This window comes from Amia ocellicauda, chromosome 12, assembly GCF_036373705.1.
Source record: "Amia ocellicauda isolate fAmiCal2 chromosome 12, fAmiCal2.hap1, whole genome shotgun sequence".
Classification (NCBI taxonomy): domain Eukaryota; kingdom Metazoa; phylum Chordata; class Actinopteri; order Amiiformes; family Amiidae; genus Amia; species Amia ocellicauda.
This window is the reverse complement of record NC_089861.1, coordinates 30,608,771-30,628,782: the sequence shown is the minus strand read 5'-3', so window position 1 is coordinate 30,628,782 and position 20,012 is coordinate 30,608,771. Positions and strand designations below refer to the sequence as shown.

General features: G+C 37.4%; 1 protein-coding gene across 2 annotated transcripts in view; it reads right to left on the bottom strand.

The window, feature by feature from the left end:
• The window catches only part of zbtb32 (zinc finger and BTB domain containing 32), a 37,452-nt gene extending 23,092 nt beyond the window's left edge, over window positions 1-14,360 (bottom strand). The window contains exon 1 of one of the 2 annotated variants that reach the window (XM_066719284.1): window positions 14,288-14,360. The gene's annotated coding sequence lies outside the window, so the exon portion shown is untranslated. Of the gene's footprint in view, window positions 1-163; window positions 237-14,287 lie in introns of those variants that run through there. The other variant, XM_066719285.1, reaches the window with a different exon arrangement.
• Window positions 14,361-20,012: the final 5,652 nt, after the last annotated feature.

The window sequence follows — 20,012 nt, the reverse complement described above, 5'->3', positions numbered from 1 at the left end:
CAGACAGTCACAGATACAGACACAGACACACACATGAATGAGCAGTGAACAGTCAAAATTTTGTTTCGGTTTTAGAAGCAAGCTTTCCAAGTTTCAGAGTGGCCCTGCACTCGAGGGGTTAACTCCGAGGGCGCACCTCAGAGTGTGCCAGGTCTCATATCACCTGATGTTTGCTCATCGTAACTTCTGTCTTCCTTTCAATTGAAAATTCTGGAGATATCGGTGGTGCTTTTCCCCCACTGTGGTAAGAAAGAATACCATTTAGCTTTGGCCAATAGTTGTTATTTTTGTTATTATTAGTAATACTGTTGTTGTTGTTATTAATAATAATAGTAGTAGTAGCAGTGATAGCAGTAGTATTAGCATTAGCAGGAGTAGGTGTAGCAGCGGCAGTATTAACAATAGTTGTAGAACTGGCATTATTAGTTAGTTCGTTAGTTTGGGGGATTAAATCAGTGTCACAAACTGTGGCTGTTTGGAATTATACAAAAAGACGTTCGCGCACTTGAAGGAAATTGCCCCGGTGGCCTCACCTCAGTGAAATATTTCCTCACTTTCGTCCACATTAAAGGTGTTTCCTGTAAAAAAAATACACAGTATATATATATATATATATTTTTGTGTTGTTTTTTTATGAATGGTAGTATTTTCCACTCACTTTTGGCAGCAACTAATACATGGATTAGATTAGTTTAATAATAATGATGATGATATTACTACTACTGATAATAATAATAATAATAATAATAATAATAATAATAATAATAATTATTATTATTATTATTATTATTATTATTATTATTATTATTATTATTATTATAAGAGAAAATTTATATTTTCCTGCAGGGCTGCATTATTGGAATGGTAGTGTTTGTGTCTTGAGGTCCACAATGTCACCTGTTTCGATAGCTTACAGAATTGAAGAAAGAAAAAAATATTATGAGTAAACTTCCTTTCCCAGCGACAATTGTGTATTGAACTCGAAACTTCGGGAATACACAGGAATAGTGGAAGAAAACCGTCCTTACATTTTAAAGGAGTAGAATATATTATAATTTCCCAGCAGTAAAGTGGATGCTTTACACCTTTTTCTAAAATTACATGTTTAATGGATTTCTTATAATATTCTTATTCATTTTAAAATGAAAAGTTATACGTGATGTAAGCCTTCAGTTTGTAAATGAGTGATATTTATTGGGGTTTGTCTATGCAAATAAAAATGTGAACTTTTATATAAATAAATTAGAGGCAATGGGAAAGAAGTGTTTTTTTTACAAATCAATATATTTTCGAATTTTGTAAAATTGTTATACTATTCGTAATAGATATTTTATTAATAACTAATAATATTCATTAAATATTTAAGGTCTTTATTTTATTGTAAATTAATAAATAATTGCAATAAATATTTCAGTGCCTTTTACAGGACAGTAAAAGTACTTTCCCTTATTCATCTTAATATTACTTATTCATTAAATGCATTATTTGTGAGCCACTGTAAATCTAGGCTACTTGATTGATGTAACTAAGAAGGACCATACTGATTTTGTAAAAGACCTTTTCACACGAAAGTACAAAACTATGAAACTGAAGTTGTTGCTGGGAAACAAACTTGTCTTCTATTCCGATCATTCGTTTTACACACAATTATTAATTAATAAATGTTTTAATAATCATCATCAACTGCTGGGAAATAATGTATTCTACTTCTTAAAAATGTAAGTGCATTTCCCTCCCAGTATCCCAATGTTATGGCGGGGAACTATTGTATTCTACACCTGGATTCTCAGACACCATTGCAAGAGTCTCCCAAGCACTTGTCCAAAATATGGTTTTATTACCGCATTCCATATAAAATAATATTAATATACACATACATGGGAAACCGTAAAGCACATGAAAGAGATTTTGCAAAAGTGACTATGTATGCATGCAAGATGTCAGTATTGTGATAGAAGTGTCAGGTTATGAGTTCTTATGATATTTATTATAATTATGACTAGTGCAGACCACGGTTTTCTTTTCTCACGTCTTATTTCTCAAAAATAAAAAGCTCATACAAGGTGCCCAGAACTGAATGGGTTGGCTAGTCCCAGGCACATTTTTGAAAAAGTCCCATGACTTCAGACAGTGCTGAACTGTCTTTATCTATTTAATACAACCAAAGTCAGATCTGAAAGCAACAGCACTTGAATTGGCATGGCAAACAAGTCATGTTTCCTCATACAGAGACTGTGAGCAACATAGTCTGAGAATAAAATGTGGGGGGAAATGCAGCGATTTAGGTTGGAGTATACAGTCCGTGGGTTTCCGATTCTAGTTCTCTTGAAAAAACAACTTGTCCATTTTTCTTGGTATGTATTTGTATTTTAATCTTCAAGTTCAGTCTTCAACCCTTTTCAGTAAAATACAAAGAGGTTTACGAGGAAAGGGAAGCAGAGTGGTAATATTTATCATGGGTAAAAAATAAATACATATATACATACATTTTCCATCAATTTGCATTTTTCTGTTTTGCTTGTTTTTGTTTTTATTTATGAACCAATTCATGCTGACATCAGAGTGTTTCACTTGTCAGATGCAACTCATTGATATATTTTATGATGATGATGATGATGATGAAAAGATGCAATAAGCTACAAGTAGAAACAAAATATAGAAAAAACACTGTAATTCCTCACAGGCAGAAAAATGTACAAATGTAAAAAAAAAAAGTGCAATTGTCTTGGACGTCTTATTAGACGTCATTGTGCTGCTGTCTTTATGAAACATTAGCATGCAAGGTGTCAGGTAGACCACATTTGAAACAGTGCTCGCCAACATTCCTACAAGAGCAATAAGTTTCACTGCATGTTACAGCACACGCAACATTTGTGTGTATATAGTTGTTTCTGTGACTGAGACTTAGTATCCGTAGAACAGAGATTGTGTGAAGAACTTGAGATTTATTTTTTACTTCTGCAATCCACCTCCACTATCTTGGGCAAACACTATTTTAGGCCTCTTTAGAAGTGTGAACTCGTTTGTTTTCTTCAGAAGTAGGAGGGGAAATAAAAGGATATGTACACACACACACAAACATACACACATTCACAGATACACACACACACTCACACAGACATATAAATAGTCACAGACAAACACAAAAATGCACTCACACACTGACACTCACAGACACACACACACACACAAACAGACAGACACACATGATGGACTGATAAGGGAAGTGTAATTAACAGTCTCTCTGTATGTATAAATATGTATAGTGAAAAAAAAATGGTATAAACGTTTGTGATAAACCTCTCTGCACTGATAAGTTCTTTAAGAGGTAAGTGGAGTAATGATAACGATGTTCCACTTTAAAGATAAGAACTCTGACTGAGATCAATACAACAACAACAAAAAAAGACAACAAATTAAATAAGCTTCTCTGGTTTTCAGTTGTGATGCATTTCACATCCATAGCAAAGTTAAAACAGATCTTACAGCATTACTTTGCTTAATGTGGCTGTTACTGTTCTGTACTCATTCACACACTCAGTCACTAACTCACTCACTCACACAGTTACTCACTCACACTCACTCATGCACCCATTCACTCACTCACATACTCACACACTCACTCATGAACTCATTCATTCACTCACTCCCAATCACTAGCGCACATCCATCACGCGACCAGAAACAGCAATGGTAAATCTGCTGTAGAGCCATCTTTCTTAAACATCTCCAATTAATAAAGATTTGGAAAATGAATTAGCCTAATGCCTAAAAAATATCCAGAATCCTATTACTGAACTGTGATGCTGCATTGCAGTGTGGACAGCAGAGAGCATTCCATATATATCACAGTAGTACAATATTACACCAGGGGCCGGCTGCACAAAAGATCTTAAATGCCAAAACAAGCCCATTGTTTTGGTCTTAGACAGAAATTTTAGCCTACCCAACACCTGGCTTAATTGGGAAAAAGGTATCTCTTGCTATAGAAGCTGACATGAAACCAACATGGCAGCACATATGCCAGCTAAGGACAGGCAAAACCCTCCTCATAAAAATAATTCAGAAATAACACAAGAGAAAGCAAAAGCTCTGTTTTAGTTTGAATGGGGGCTGACATCTTCAGAATCTGCAGTTAGATCAATATATTACTTTTTGTTATGTACTTGGTAAAACAGCTGTAAAATAAGCAATAGGCCTACATTAAAATGTGTATTTGTATTAAACACCACTCTTTATTATGTGATGTATTTTTATTTTTAATATGTGAAAAGTGTTTCAACTATTATTTCAGATGACAGTGAGGTTTGTCGCTCTGGGTAGGTTAGCTCTCACGGTAACTAGAGGGTTAAGAAATGTAGTGAGCACAAGCAGGAAGTGTTGGCCCCCCCAACATTCTTATTAAATGTAGATGTCAGCGAGTTGTATGTATACCTGGGTTTTCTTTTTAAATTGCTTTTAAATGGAGATAAAAACAACTCGCTGAGCACACTGTCACTTTCAAAGAAACCCTGTTGCAGCTCCATGGAATCGTCAGGATGCCATGGCGTAGTTTCCCTGCTTTATTCTATAAAAATGAAGTACACATTTTCTATTATTGATTTTACTGTATTTAAACTTCAAGTAAACAGTTAAGTATATAATAAGAACTTTAAAAAAAATTATTTAAAATGTCATTTACAGTGCGAACTATGGCAGGGTTGATGGCTTCGCGTTTTATGTTATTTCATTCCAGGCTTTATTTTTGTCAGCATTTTTACCCAAAAACTCTTCCCTAAAGTACCTATTTTCCGATGATTAGTTGCTCAACTATCGCAAGTTTCATCTTCGGTAAAATGTATTTACTGTACAAACAGCATTTTTTTTTATGTTCTTCAAAAAAGTATAAGACCAGACTTTGTAGCAACAACAGGTAAGCCAGGGCTAACGTAAGACCTGCAGGGTCCTCCAGTTTCACAGGACTTAGACTAAGGCTAAGACTTAAGATATGACCTTTTTAGTGCAACCGGCCCCAGTAGCTTACCTACCTCTAATGGAAACTTACTCTCCATGCATTTTCTCATTTCTGGTGTTTTGCCAAGTTTTGGAAAAGATGCAAACTATATTAAATATGTAAATAATTCCAATCATAATGACACAACTCTGTATAGCAGGACAAGCTCAGGGTTCACTGACTCACTGAGAGTCAGTTTTTATATGATGTTTTAATGAGGGGCAGGCAGGCTGTGAATAATTAAGTAGGATTGACTTAATATTGGTATTGGGGCCAGACTGGAGCCAGCGCTGTGGGGACTATAGTATAGTATAGGGGCCCAGACTGGAGCCAGCGCTGTGGGGACTATAGTATAGTATAGGGGCCCAGACTGGAGCCAGCTCTGTGTGGACTATAGTACAGTATAGGGGTCCAGACTGGAGCCGGCGCTGTGGGGACTATAGTATAGTATAGGGGCCCAGACTGGAGCCAGCGCTGTGGGGACTATAGTACAGTATAGGGGTCTGACTGAAGCTAGTGCTCGCCCGATATCCTTTTACATATTTGAGTTATGTTACATTTTTTTTGCTAATTTGTTAAAGTTGTCTTTCACACATGTTCTCGAGATGCAAAACTCAAGGATAAGACACAGGGTGAGTTATATGATGTACAGAAGACACTAGAAAAACCCTGCTTGCAGATTTATGTGCCTGTTATGTATGAATATGAATGTGTGTATGTAAGTGTGAGTGTGTATGCATGTATATATGTGTATGGATATATGAATGTCTGTGTATATGTATGTATGCATGTATGTTTTTATTTCTATATTTGTGCGTGTTAAAGACACCTGACACTTAATCTCTGAAAGTGCGCCAGGTAACCCATAACATACAAAAATTCAGGTGGTGCCCATGTCAACAGTCTTGCAAAGATGAGCACGAGTTTTGTAAGTTTGAGCATTTTACTGTTGTTGTCGCTGCCGTGGGATTTTGTAACAGTTGCAAAGTCCCAGTGACATGCATGTACTGCTGTCTGCATTTCAAAATGAGGTGTTACTAGCTTCTCTACTGTTGACTGCAGTTGAGTGCAGCTGTTGATTTCAAAAGGTGCTTCACAGTCCAATAGTGTCATCGGCAGTATTACTGTAATCTGGGCCCTGACACCTGTGGCCTACCCGATCGAATTAATCATGCACAGATATAATCAAGTGTAGCAAATGACACTGTGTGAAAACATAATAAGCAAGTTACTAAAACTGAATAAAAAATAAACACATCTTGGTTTGAGGACAATCTGCAATCATTGAAATTGGTGCTGACAGACGAGTCACTGCATGTGAGTGACAAATTGCCCATTGTGATTCTGTGCTAATAAGCTAGGTAAGAAATCATTTACACAGACACCACACATTTCTGTCAAAGCGCTGTATTGTGTATAACATGCTAATAAACATCAATTCAAGTCAGTTATTACCAGGATATTCAAAGGACCAGTATTCTGTTAATATGCTGCAGTGTAGATGCATTTATACATATACTGGGCAGCTTTGGGCAGACAATTCAATTAAATCTATACTCCAGAACTGACAATACAATAGTTGATGTTAAAATAATAAAAACAGCTCCGTGTGAAAGCAGATTTTTGCTTTCACACAGTCACTGGGATAGCATTCTTGCATGGTACAAAGTGTAGGGCTGATTAGTAGAATAATTGCGAAAAATTACAAACTAAGGCAGCAACAGAAAACTGTAAAATAGACGTTTTTTTCCGGAAGTATGAAATCCTAAGAATAGTGAATAATAAACCTGCAGTTCACTGTCTATGTGCTTACTTGCTTACACATATTTGAACAGCTGCTTAGACATTTTTATAAATGCACATAAGTCACATATATACACATGTTCTGCAGAAAAAACAAAACAAACAAAACAACATATGCCTCGGTACATTGAAGTGATTGAACCAATTTGAAGACCAAAATTAGTCTACAATACAATGATCACTTTGAGGTAATTAAAGACAACTTAAAAACAAACCCAAGAAAAAAAAAAAAAGACACTACTGACTTGTTGGGAAGTAATTTTCAAGTAACACTTCACAATGAGTCTCCCAAGTTACAGTAAATACATCTGTTGTTACTCATAAGAACAGTGTAATTATGCTTTATTACAATGTACATAATGTGTAGTAATGATTAACAGTATATGTACACAATTATCTGGTAAGGATGCCCATCGGGGGGCTAACTTTAGAGCTATACTCCATGGACCACTTTTTACACATTAAGTCAATTGTAATAAAACATAATTACACTGTACTTGTGAGTAACTACAAATTTAGTTGACTGACTACCTACTATGAAATTACACCATAACTAGGTACACATTGTAAAGTGTTACCCATTTTCACAACCAGTCTCTGTGTTTTGATAACACTGAAATGAAAATAAACCAAAGCGATATCCCTTAAAATAGCAACTGAAGTCAAATCGCTTTAATTGTATGATGTTCAACGCGGCGTCTCATTCCTGAACTTGAACTTGAAAGAAGTCTGACAACCTCTGGTGAGAAAATGAAAACAAAAAAGTAACGAATTATAGTACCACACGGGCGGGGAGTGTGTGATGTTGCCGGGGAGCCGGAGCGAAAGAAAATCGCACGACCCGCAAATATGACTACAGAGAACAGACTGGAAATGTGGTTGAGTGTAAATACTATTACTACTGCTATCACTACTACTACTAATGGTGCTACGACTACTACTGCTAATACTAGACTACTACTACTACTAATACTACTACTACTACTACTACTACTAATTATAATAATGAAAGTTATATAGTAGCCTAATGACAGTGTAAAGTTTAAAGTTATTAAATAGTTCTTAGTTCACACAGTTTAATTGTAAATGCACCATTTTGGGGGTGGTAAAGATTTGGGCGTAAAATCTTTTTCACTTACATTTTTCTTAGCAGTTGAATGTAATCATTGGTTTAGACCTATGATATTTATTTCTGCTTTGCTTCCACAGTGGTGCAGCTGTGCCAAAGAATAGGCCTACCTGTTGCAGTGTCCCAGCTGTACACATACGCGACACAGTGAAGTGTCCGTAAAACTTTACAACCGGTCTGTGCAAGAGCAGTTTACATTTTCTGTGTCATGCTCATAGACAGGCACATACAAAAACACTTTTTGGGTATCTTATCCTGTCACCTTATTATACAATGTGAGGACTGTATAAACACTCTGAGGAAGATCAAAAATGATTTTTCGCTTGATGACGAAGATTTCCCACCTTTGATTGTAAGTAGGGGGAATTAAAACTTTTCTGTTATTATTTTCCTTATCACCATTTTCCTTTAAATGTAATGGGTGAGTTAGTTTATCTGACTGACTTATATGAGTCCTGATTAGGGAGAAACCCATTTCTTACTCGCGGCGGAGAAACGACCATCACGCCATAGAGACAAAACGGACACATGGGCAGGCAGGTCACGCAAAGCATGAAAAACAAGTTGGTCTAAATGGGATCGGGCTTGCGGCTGGGTGATTAATGCAGTGACTCTTTCAGTCAAGGAAAAAGAAGCAAAGTCTTTCGTCATCAGCGGCTTTCTTTCCACTTCAATCTTAATAGGCTAATAATGAAATCGGTTTGAAAAAAATGGCGATTAAAACAATTACACAGTGAACTGGATTAAGTCAAAAGCTCAGGTTTAAACGCTCTCACATTTGCTAAACTGGAAACCTTTCAGCCAGTGAATTGATTTGCCAAATCCATTAACTGCATGAATAATGACACTGCAGTCGCTTTGCTCTGTGCACTCATTCGTTATACAAGTCTTCTAATAAGCTCTGTGAAATGTATAGTGTGCTGATTGAAGTATTGTTTATTGAATATAGAAGGGTAATTGTATTTTGGGTAAACACATCTGCTAAGAAAAATAATAATAATAATATAATAATAATAATAGAAGAAGAAGAACATAATCTTGTAACATTGTTAGTCACTATAGTTACCAAATTAATGGATATATAATAATAACACAAGTTATAGGTTTTTATCCATCATCAATACTAGTTTATTGATGGTGTATTAACTGCTGTTCATGTAACCATTTTAAGTGTTACCAATCTGTTTACTACAGGGTTGGTAATCAGATCCTGTACACTGGCAAATCACAGACACATGGCGAGTCTCTGTGGCTGTGCAAACCTTTCTGCGAGGAGCAGGAAACTGCGTTTGGTTTATACCGGTTCAGACACCCGCGCTGTGTACTCTGTCTGCAAGGTCCGATTAAGACACGTTGAAGCGCCACTTTGTTTAAGCCACAGAGCAAGACCTAAAAAAAGGTATATTTATTAATAGAAACAATGAAGCATAATAACTAGGTAAAGACACATTTTAAACACAGATACGACTGAAAAAGGTTTTTAAAATGACTATATTTTAATAAACAAAATTGTTTAATTTGAAAGGACTACTGAATATCACATTTACACAGTGGATTTACAAATGTATTGCAACAGCATGTTGAGGACTTAAATCTGTCATCGATAATTCATTTCAGTGCACTGATCATGAAACGGCAATACAAGTAGAATTGCTTGAAATTTCTATATGGATTTTAACTATTTCTGTACAGATTCACAAACTCTAATAAATAAATACATTTTGTGGCCTTATTTATGTTTTGTCATATCAGAAGGAAGAGGGTCCTTCTTCCCTGTCTCCTGTATCTTTCAATTGATTATGTACTGTATCTGAAAATGGTGCCCTGCAGCAGACACACACACACACACACACCTCAACATCAAACCCTGGCAAGAACTGACAAACACAGTAAAAGCAAATCCTCAAATAAGGTCAAACAAACAAAAAAACGCAGATCTTGTAAGTGGATATCAATCTTATACTTTATTGATAGAAAGTGGCTTCTGACAAATGAAAGCGCAGGAGGGACGGGTATGCGATTTGATGATTGGTGGGCATTTGCAAGGTTTGATTGTGTCTAGGCCTCAGTGTACATATCTGCCTCAATGGCTTTTGACAACAATAGTATTTGCTTCAAAGGTAATTCTTAGCCGATTTTGCTCTCGGCTATGATGCAGCAGAAAGCCTGTCGCTGCATCATAGCCGGCGTCACTACCGACGCCTTGCTGAGCAGTAAGGGAGATGTTAGAAACGGAATGACTCTGAGTCTGAGAACACAGCGGAAAATGAAAAATGAAGAAATAAAAAACCTTGAATTTATTTAACGCAACCATTCCTGTTTTTAACACCGGTCTGCCCAGTGCTGCTGTTCCTCTCTTAACAATGATCAAATCAGAGGCACAGTGAATACGCAACCAGCAGCTGTCCTGTGACAAACTGCGTGTGACCTTTGCGAGGCACAGTGAGCTGTGTTGGTTCGTTAACAAGGCTTTGGTGTTTTGTTTCTCTCTCTCTTCTTTTTTAAACCCTGTATCTAGGACATGGTTATAAGAGAAAAGAAAAAAGAAAAAGAAAGAACATTTTTGCTCTCATTTCCTGACAAAATTGACCTTATCTCAATAAAAATCTACAACCTGAAAACAAAAATCTTTGAAGTCTTACAACGAATGTGGTTGGATTTTTGCGTACCGAATGTATACAGCAATACCCATAAAGCTAGCAAGACAGTAACAGTATATAAATATATATATATATATATATATATATACACACCCAAACACCCCTGCTCATTATATATATATATATATATATATATATATATATATATATATATATAGTATGCATGGATGCATACACTTTTATGTGTTTGGTGTAATTTCTATAGTACTTATATGCTTACATGTGTTCAAATCAGGGTGCCAATTTACATAATCTTTGGCAAAATTCAATAGCATCTGAACCCTCAGGCAGTTATTTCTTTTGCTGAGCGAATATCAACTGGTTGATGATGATTAGGATGAAACCTGTCACTCATTATAATGTGAGAGTTCTGTTAATCATACTTATTTTAAATTAATATATAATATATGATATACACAAATTATATATATAATTGTGCTATATATATAATTATACTATATATATATAATTTTAGTATTTCTTAGCAGATGCCCTAATCCGGGCGATTTAAAGCTTATACAAGAAGGATTTTAAACATTACAAAAGCTCAATACAATCAATACAAAATACAATTTAAAGCATTATACACAGGTACACACATCCATACATACATACACTTTCACAACCAGAAGCAGGTGCAAATAAACAGAGCACCACTGTATCTTAGTGGATCATTAAATGCAACCTGTTCACAGAAATACTGTCCCACAGCCTTCAGGTTAGGATTTGGGTGACCTAATCTGAGATTATGGTGAGGTGCCGGGAAACACACTGAACCACACCAGAATGGTTTGGAATTTAGCCAGTGAGCATGAGCTGCTGTTTGCCTGATTGACTTGAGTGCTGAGGAGCTGCCCATTATTGCTTGTGCGAGGTTTGTGAGTGGGGTTTCCTTTCTTCTGCCTCTTTTTTATATTTTTATTTTTGTATTTTTGCAGGGGGGTCATATATCAATACAGCATGGGCGGAAGGAGTATATAAAAATGTGCTGATGTTTATTAATGTGTTATAAACATGCAACAAGTTTTGAATTTTCTAAAACAAGTTATCTTTCAGCCCATTCTAGAAAACAGCGTAGGTTCTCGCTCATAACACATCAATCTGGACCAACCTGCACTGTGCTCCCTTATTGTTTCATTTTATTGTTTATTGTGCCATATTGTTTCAGGGGTGTGAATGGTATTAAAGGGGTTTGATTGGGGAAGTGATTTTAAAACAATGACAAAAAAAGCTGGAGAGAAAATAAGTTAGGAATATTGTGTAACTAAAATAATATATCTATATAAAATACTATAATTTAGACTTAGATTTACATTGTATGTCTTTCTAATCTGAAATATATATCTTATGAATAATATAAATAATAATAATAATAATGTAAATGTGAGAGCACATTTACTGATGTCTGTAAAGTCAATTGAGGGAGTGGGGAATGTCTGAATCGCAGCGAAGACAGTCCACTATGAGGCGGACACTGGAGACTAGATCCCAACATTTGTAAGTCACATTTGTAAGTCACAGAAATCATTATTATGAATGGATTCTGTAGTAAATAAATAAGCATAACAGTAGAATAAAGCATTTTGAAGTTTTTGAAGCTCAATTCAGTTTTGGCACCTTATTAGGTTAATTGTTTTTAATTTTCCTTTTTCACAGTGCTGGATTATTGCGGATTGAACATTTATTCACAGCTATACTACTACTACTACTACTACTACTACTACTACTACTACTACTACTACTAATAATAATAATAATAATTATTATTATTATTATTATTATTATTATTATTATTATTATTATTATTATTATTATTGAGGATTTCATATATAAATGTATTTTTTCCACACAGAGTGTTGTCACAGTCTGGAACAAACTCCCCAGCGATGTGGTTGAAGCCGACAATTTGAGAACATTAAAAAATAGACTGGATAGGATAGGATCCTTGGATCACTTAGTTATTAATGGACTCCAAACGAGCATGATGCGTTAAATGGCTTCCTCTCAATTGTAAACTATGTTCTTTTGTTCTTATGTTCTAATTATTCCCCCCAAAACTGTGGCACAAAATCATTTTTTATTATTATTACTGTTGTTGTTTATTATTATTATCATCATCGTCACTATATAGTAATAGTCATAACAGCAGAAGTAGGAGCAGTATGAAGTCATTATCACAGCTGAAATAATACTACTGTCTCTCTGTGTTTGCGTGTAAAATGAGAAAAGTACAGGTCTACCCATCCACGAATCAACCGAACCACCTAGCAACAAAATAACCAAAAATAATAAGTAAAAAAAGAAGGGTAAATATAATAAAAAATGTTAGAAACTGTGTCAACAATTTGCCACTCCAGTGATGAAACAGGTTACAATTTGCATATCTATTTCGAGCTGTTCCCCACCACCGCGACTTTGTTTCCTGAACGTTTCTTTCATTTGACTGTTAATTAATTACTGCACACCCAGTTAATTAACCTGATTTATCGCACCAGCTACAGGCAGCTCTGCAGTGTACAGAACAGGCACTGCAGTAGGACACAGGAGAGACCGTGAAAGAGCACCCAAGCGTGCACAGTGACCCTGGCTGTACAGTAGCCTATTGTCTCTGTCAGCTGATCGCTTAACTCAGATACCTTACCACCAAATTTAGACAGAACAATTACAAGGAAACACAGAACGAAAGTACCACGTTTCATGTATCTATCTAGAGTATGTGTACATTTGTGTTAATATATGTGAAAGTATCCTATGTCCTTACTTATAGGAAACACATACGGCAATTGATAACTGCATAATAACCTGCTATTAACACTGTTTATTACTATATACACTATATATCATCAGGTTAAAAAAAATGTATAAATGCACACTGTTAAGCCCTGATGAAAAGCAGTACACAGTCTTTGACCCTGGCCAGAGTCTTTGTGTGTGGAGCGCTCTGTGTTTAATATGAATCACTGTCTCCCACACGCTTCGCCAAGCAAAGAAAGGCCCCGCAAAATAGCCCGACTGCAGCTCCGCAACTGTGTCACAAGAAGCAAGTTCACATTTCAGATCCGTTCCAGGTTATATCACCTCAGAACAATGCTCAGAATCTAAAACTGTCACGGCGAGCTTCAACACAGAGCACTTGGTAACCACCACAGGGTACTTAAACAGTAATAACAACTGTCAGGAAATAATAATACAAAATTGTAGGTCCCATTTTTTACACTAATGATCCTCTTGTGCTGGCTAACAGCTAATTGCCACATTAAGGTGGTAACAGAGGGTTACAAATCACTGGTAAGCTTGCAGGAGGCATGGGTACTCTGGATGGATGCCTAGTGGTGACACTGAAGCTCTGTGGCAGTCAAGGTTTTTCAGTTGAAGCTTGGCGTGATGGGGGGCCCGCGCACACGAAGGGAAACCGTCTCGCTGACACACTTCCCTGAGCGACGACAGAACCTGAGTAGAGCGAGGAGACTCCTGCTCCTCCCATGCTGGGGGATGTGACAATCGAAGAGCCGAGAGCGGAGCAGATGGGTGGAGGGGAACGGAGGGAGAGGTGAAGATAATAAGCAGAAATACAAAAATCACAGAGACATGAAAGGTGAACGCAGACTTTTAAAAAGGTTCCTTACTCAAAGGGGTAAATTGTGACTTAAGACTAGTAAAGCGACAGAGAGAGAGAAGTGTTTAAATTTGATTAACACTCACCAGTTCTCTATTCATTCAGCCCACTCTCGATCTTGTGCACAGAACTGACACACATTGTGGCTTTGCCGAGAATGACAGCCAGTGCGGGGATGCGCGTCGAGGTGAACTGCCACGGACGGCTTAGCAGGGGACTCCCCTCCTCTCAGCACCTGATTGGCGCACAGCAGCTGCAGAAGTGGGCTGGGATTGGCTTGGATAATGGATATATCACAGCACACCTACATTCTCATTTTTAAAGGAAAAAAGTGGCCTATTTTTAAAAAAAGCAAAAGGGTGGAAAGTCTGGCTTGTCTATACAAACCTGAGCACCCTGGGATTTAGTGATTTATACCTGTCCCACTCTAAAAATAACACAAGGGAGGTGTAGAGAGGAAGGGAGCATAATTGTAAGATGTTTTAATAGCTGCAGCTAATGAGAATTGCTAACTGGAAGTTCTGAAATCATATAACTAAAATATTGCTACTATTACTACTTGCAATACTTACAATAAAGATGTATTACACAGAAATTACATTACATTGTGATGTCAGTTTCACAACAGTGATCGAATCAGCTCGAGTGGCTGTGGTCAACTTACTAACCATGTGCATTTCTGTTTTTTTTTCCCAGGTAGAAAGTGGTAAATTGAATAAAAAACAAGTGTCAAACAAATTTCCATGATAGATTTTTTTTTCTCAAAACGCACTTCTTTGTAGTCTATTATTGTAATTATATTATAATATTACGATCCACAGAATTTCTGTCATCATACAAGTAAGAATGTTTTTTTTTACTAATATCATTGCTTCTAAAAATGTATTTATTGTTTTGTTTTATGTATTTATTTTCTGTTTAGCAATCATGTGGGCACAAAATCACGTTAGGATTTGTGTGGAAACTCCAGTAAAATCGCATCAGATCTGTTTGACTATGTCTTTAACGAACTGACTTACGAAGTGATGTCCTGTTGAGTGTGTGTGTGTGTGTGTGTTTGTGTGTGTGTGAACAGCCTTAGAGATTACTAACTTATTTTTCCACACACAAAGAAGAAACATATTTGATCCAAATCCAACTGCTTTTAGTTTCTGAACACGAAAGACACGAAAGGCAGGGGAAGACAGGCAGCGACCGCGGAACACAGAAATCGTATAGGTGTTTGTTTTCTGCACAAAATAGGGTTTTGGTTTATTTTTTTTTAATTTTTTGAATTTATTTATTGGGGGGACAGGGGATGATGACTATCTGTCTTTGTAGTGATTATTTTCACACAAAGGAAACCACTGCTGCCACAGACAGAATAGTTCTGCATGCAGGGCCTCATACTACACCCTCTACCGCGCCCCTATCTCTCGTTCAAGAACAAACATCAAAGAGAAGAAGCAGGAGGGCATATTGATTATAAGAGCGGAAAAAAATGCAGTTTAAACTTTGCACATATGCTTATCTGATTGTTTCTTGCACTTTTCTTTCTATAGTTTGTACAGTACACTTCAAAAAATGTTGTCACAAGTCACCCTGGCTAAGAAATAATAATAGTAAGAAGAAGTAATATTAATAACGGACAGAGAAGTACTTTTGATTCTAGCACTTGAGAGTTCTACCCAAATACAACATTTGAAAGGAGGTAACCAATGATTCCAAGAAAGCGAATGGGGAGGAAGCCTGTGCTGATCTAGAAGCTTTTTGTGGCATCTGTAAGTTCAGCCAGCTGAATCTGCTCTTGAGCGGGAGGAAGCTGAATACCAGAATCAACAGGAAGAAACAGAGCTAGGCCTGCAGGAAACCCATTTTTGAGTGTCCTCAAGGATGTCAAAGCCACTTGTTTCCTCCCCAGCTCCCTCTCGGAAAATCAGGTGTTCCTCCGACAGCACACACACACAGCGTGAATTTCCTATCAGCGTTACTGCATACAAGAGGCAGCCATCACCGCTGTGTGCTTTGAGACCGCATTTCCAAATTGTAGCTCACTGTTAACCCCTGGAGCAGTTCTATCACCAGCTGTTATCATGAGTGAAGTCAAAACGTAAAGGTGTCATAAAGTGACTATTGTTTTCAGAACATTTTAGGAAAATGTGCTTGTTATTGGCTCTCTGGATAAGAGGGGGATTCCGCACTTGAGAAGAGGGTTCTAGCGAGGTGGAACGGTTACAACATATTAACACAGCTGGGCAGCTGGACCGTGACGGGGGAGGCCGTGCACAGAGGGGGGCTGGTCTGCAGGATCACCATGCAAAAATTTGGGTATGTGTGGACATGCATGTGTGTGTGTATTTATATATGCATTTATTTATTCCCATGTGTATGCATGTATAGATATGTATGTATGTATGTATGTATTTAATGTTTAATACAATCTCATTATTTTCCCCCCTGTGTATTAAAAATGTCTTAAATTAATGTTAGTAATATCCTAATTCCCCTTGGTGAGGTCGTATTTAATTACAATATATATTTTTACAGAGTTAAATGTTGGAGATCTATTACAATGTGTAATAAGAATGTAATTACATGTATGTTACTGTAACACTACTGTATTAACATGTGCAAGCAAGAATAGGAGTTAAAAACTGGCAAAATTTGCCCAATTAAGGATTTTTTTTTACAATTAAGAAACAAACAAATTGCAGAGACATTGGTGACTGCAGGCCCCCGAAAAGCACTGATCTATTATATATATATATATATATTTTTTTTTTTTTTTCTTGGCAGATGCCCTTATCCAGGGTGACTTACAACATAAGTGCAAGAATACAGTTAAGTACAAGGTATCAAACATTACAAATTCAAATTTACATTAAACAAAGGAATTCAAGATATAATACATTTTACAACTTCCAATTTATACAGTTAAGTACAGTAAGTGTGGACATACATCCTGGAAAGTAAAGCTAGGTGCTGTCAAGATGTAGGGTCACAGTCAAGGGTTAAGGGGAAAGGGAGCAAGGAGGAAATCAATCAATAATGCAAGAAGCATGATAAAATGCTATGAAGTGCTATCTAACTTCAATTTGCCAGGATTGATAATATCACATACAAGAGCAAAACAGCAGCAGAGGGACAAATTCCTCTTGAAAATGTAAAATCAATAGCATGTGTCATAATGGGATCATCAGAAGACATAGGAGTGGCCAAACAAAATGACCAAAGGGAAAGGACAGCAGTACAACTCTTAAAGGTGACAAGAAACACAAATACATACAGTAGATTATGTGTGGAAAAATCCAAATAGTGGAGCGAAACACCTGGGCCTTTCTTATGAAATGGTCTCAGCTGTAAGAGTGTGGCTAAGTGTCTGGAGTACAGTGCTTCTTGCTCTGAGGCGCTTACACAGAGCACACTTTGTTACTGACAGGAAACCCAGAAGAAGATATTAAAGGCACAAGGGCCCTTATGTGCCAGATGTTGAATGTTGTCTTTAATTTATTTTCTTGGATCACAATGTAAAACAAACTCCCAGATGTAGTATATTTATAAATATATATATATATATATACACTCACCTAAAGGATTATTAGGAACACCATACTAATACTGTGTTTGACCCGCTTTCGCCTTCAGAACTGCCTTAATTCTACATGGCATTGATTCAACAAGGTGCTGAAAGCATTCTATAGAAATGTTGGCCCATATTGATAGGATAGCATCTTGCAGTTGATGGAGATTTGTGGGATGCACATCCAGGGCACAAAGCTCCCGTTCCACCACATCCCAAAGATGCTCTATTGGGTTGAGATCTGGTGACTGTGGGGGCCAGTTTAGTACAGTGAACTCATTGTCATGTTCAAGAAACCAATTTGAAATGATTGGACCTTTGTGACATGGTGCATTATCCTGCTGGAAGTAGCCATCAGAGGATGGGTACATGGTGGTCATAAAGGGATGGACATGGTCAGAAACAATGCTCAGGTAGGCCGTGGCATTTAAACTATGCCCAATTGGCACTAAGGGGCCTAAAGTGTGCCAAGAAAACATCCCCCACACCATTACACCACCACCACCAGCCTGCACAGTGGTAACAAGGCATGATGGATCCATGTTCTCATTCTGTTTACGCCAAATTCTGACTCTACCATCTGAATGTCTCAACAGAAATCGAGACTCATCAGACCAGGCAACATTTTTCCAGTCTTCAACTGTCCAATTTTGGTGAGCTTGTGCAAATTGTAGCCTCTTTTTCCTATTTGTAGTGGAGATGAGTGGTACCCGGTGGGGTCTTCTGCTGTTGTAGCCCATCCGCCTCAAGGTTGTACGTGTTGTGGCTTCACAAATGCTTTCCTGCATACCTCGGTTGTAACGAGTGATTATTTCAGTCAAAGTTGTTCTTCTATCAGCTTGAATCAGTCGGCCCATTCTCCTCTGACCTCTAGCATCAACAAGGCATTTTCGCCCACAGGACTGCCGCATACTGGATGTTTTTCCCTTTTCACACCATTCTTTGTAAACCCTAGAAATGGTTGTGCGTGAAAATCCCAGTAACTGAGCAGATTGTGAAATACTCAGACCGGCCCGTCTGGCACCAACAACCATGCCATGCTCAAAATTGCTTAAATCACCTTTCTTTCCCATTCAGACATTCAGTTTGGAGTTTGTCTTGACCAGGACCACACCCCTAAATGCATTGAAGCAACTGCCATGTGATTGGTTGGTTAGATAATTGCAGATTCTTAGATAATGAGAAATTGAACAGGTGTTCCTAATAATCCTTTAGGTGAGTGTATATATAGGTGTTCAATTGGGTTGAGATCTGGTGACTGAGAAGGCCATAGTATATGATTCACATCATTTTCATACTCATCAAACCATTCAGTGACCCCTCGTGCCCTGTGGATGGGGGCATTGTCATCCTGGAAGAGACCACTCCCATCAGGATAGAAATGTTTCACCATAGGATAAAGGTGATCACTCGGAATAACTTTGTCTAAGGGGACAAGTGGACCCAAACCATGCCAGGAAAATGCCCCCCACAGCATAACAGAGCCTCCGGACCCCCTCACTGTAGGGGTCAAGCAGTCAGGCCTGTACCTTTGTCTTTGTGTAGACATGCACTCGCTTACTTGTCGAGAACATTTGTTGAGCAGTTTTTGTGACTGAAGCTCCTGCCATTCATGCCCCAATAATGACCCCTCTTTCAAAGTCACTTAGATCCTTTGCTCTTGCCATCTTGATCCAAAATCGAGGTCAACTAGGCCTGCTCAGCATTTTTATACATGCCATAGACCATGATAGGTTGTTAATTTCTTAATTGTATCATGCTCTACACCTCTTTGGAGGCATTTGCATTCGTTAAGTTCCTCCAATCATTTATTCAGGTTTTTACTTTAATTTGTCACACCTGTATGTCTGTCAGAGAGAGAGAGAGAGAGAGAGAGAGAGAGAGAGAGAGAGAGAGACTAAATGCCATCAAAACCATATCTTTCTGTTCCGCTCTTGTGTTTGTTCGTACTGTATGTAAATAAGCACCTGTGTGGGCAGCACATATCTGTATATCTATATATATATATGTGCTTATTATTTCAGTTATTCTGTATAATATCTGACACATATTACTCATAATAACTGAATATTTTCCACGTCACCTGTGAGTGGGGTTTTCTGATTCGGTCCTGCGATGAGAGAAACAAAGTAGGAAAGGAGCTCTCTACTGTAAATCAGCAGACAGAAGCTGGTGGTCATGTCCCCAATCTACTGTAGTCTCTAACTAGCGTGCAGCAAATTATCCTCCAAACCACATCTACTGAACTTATT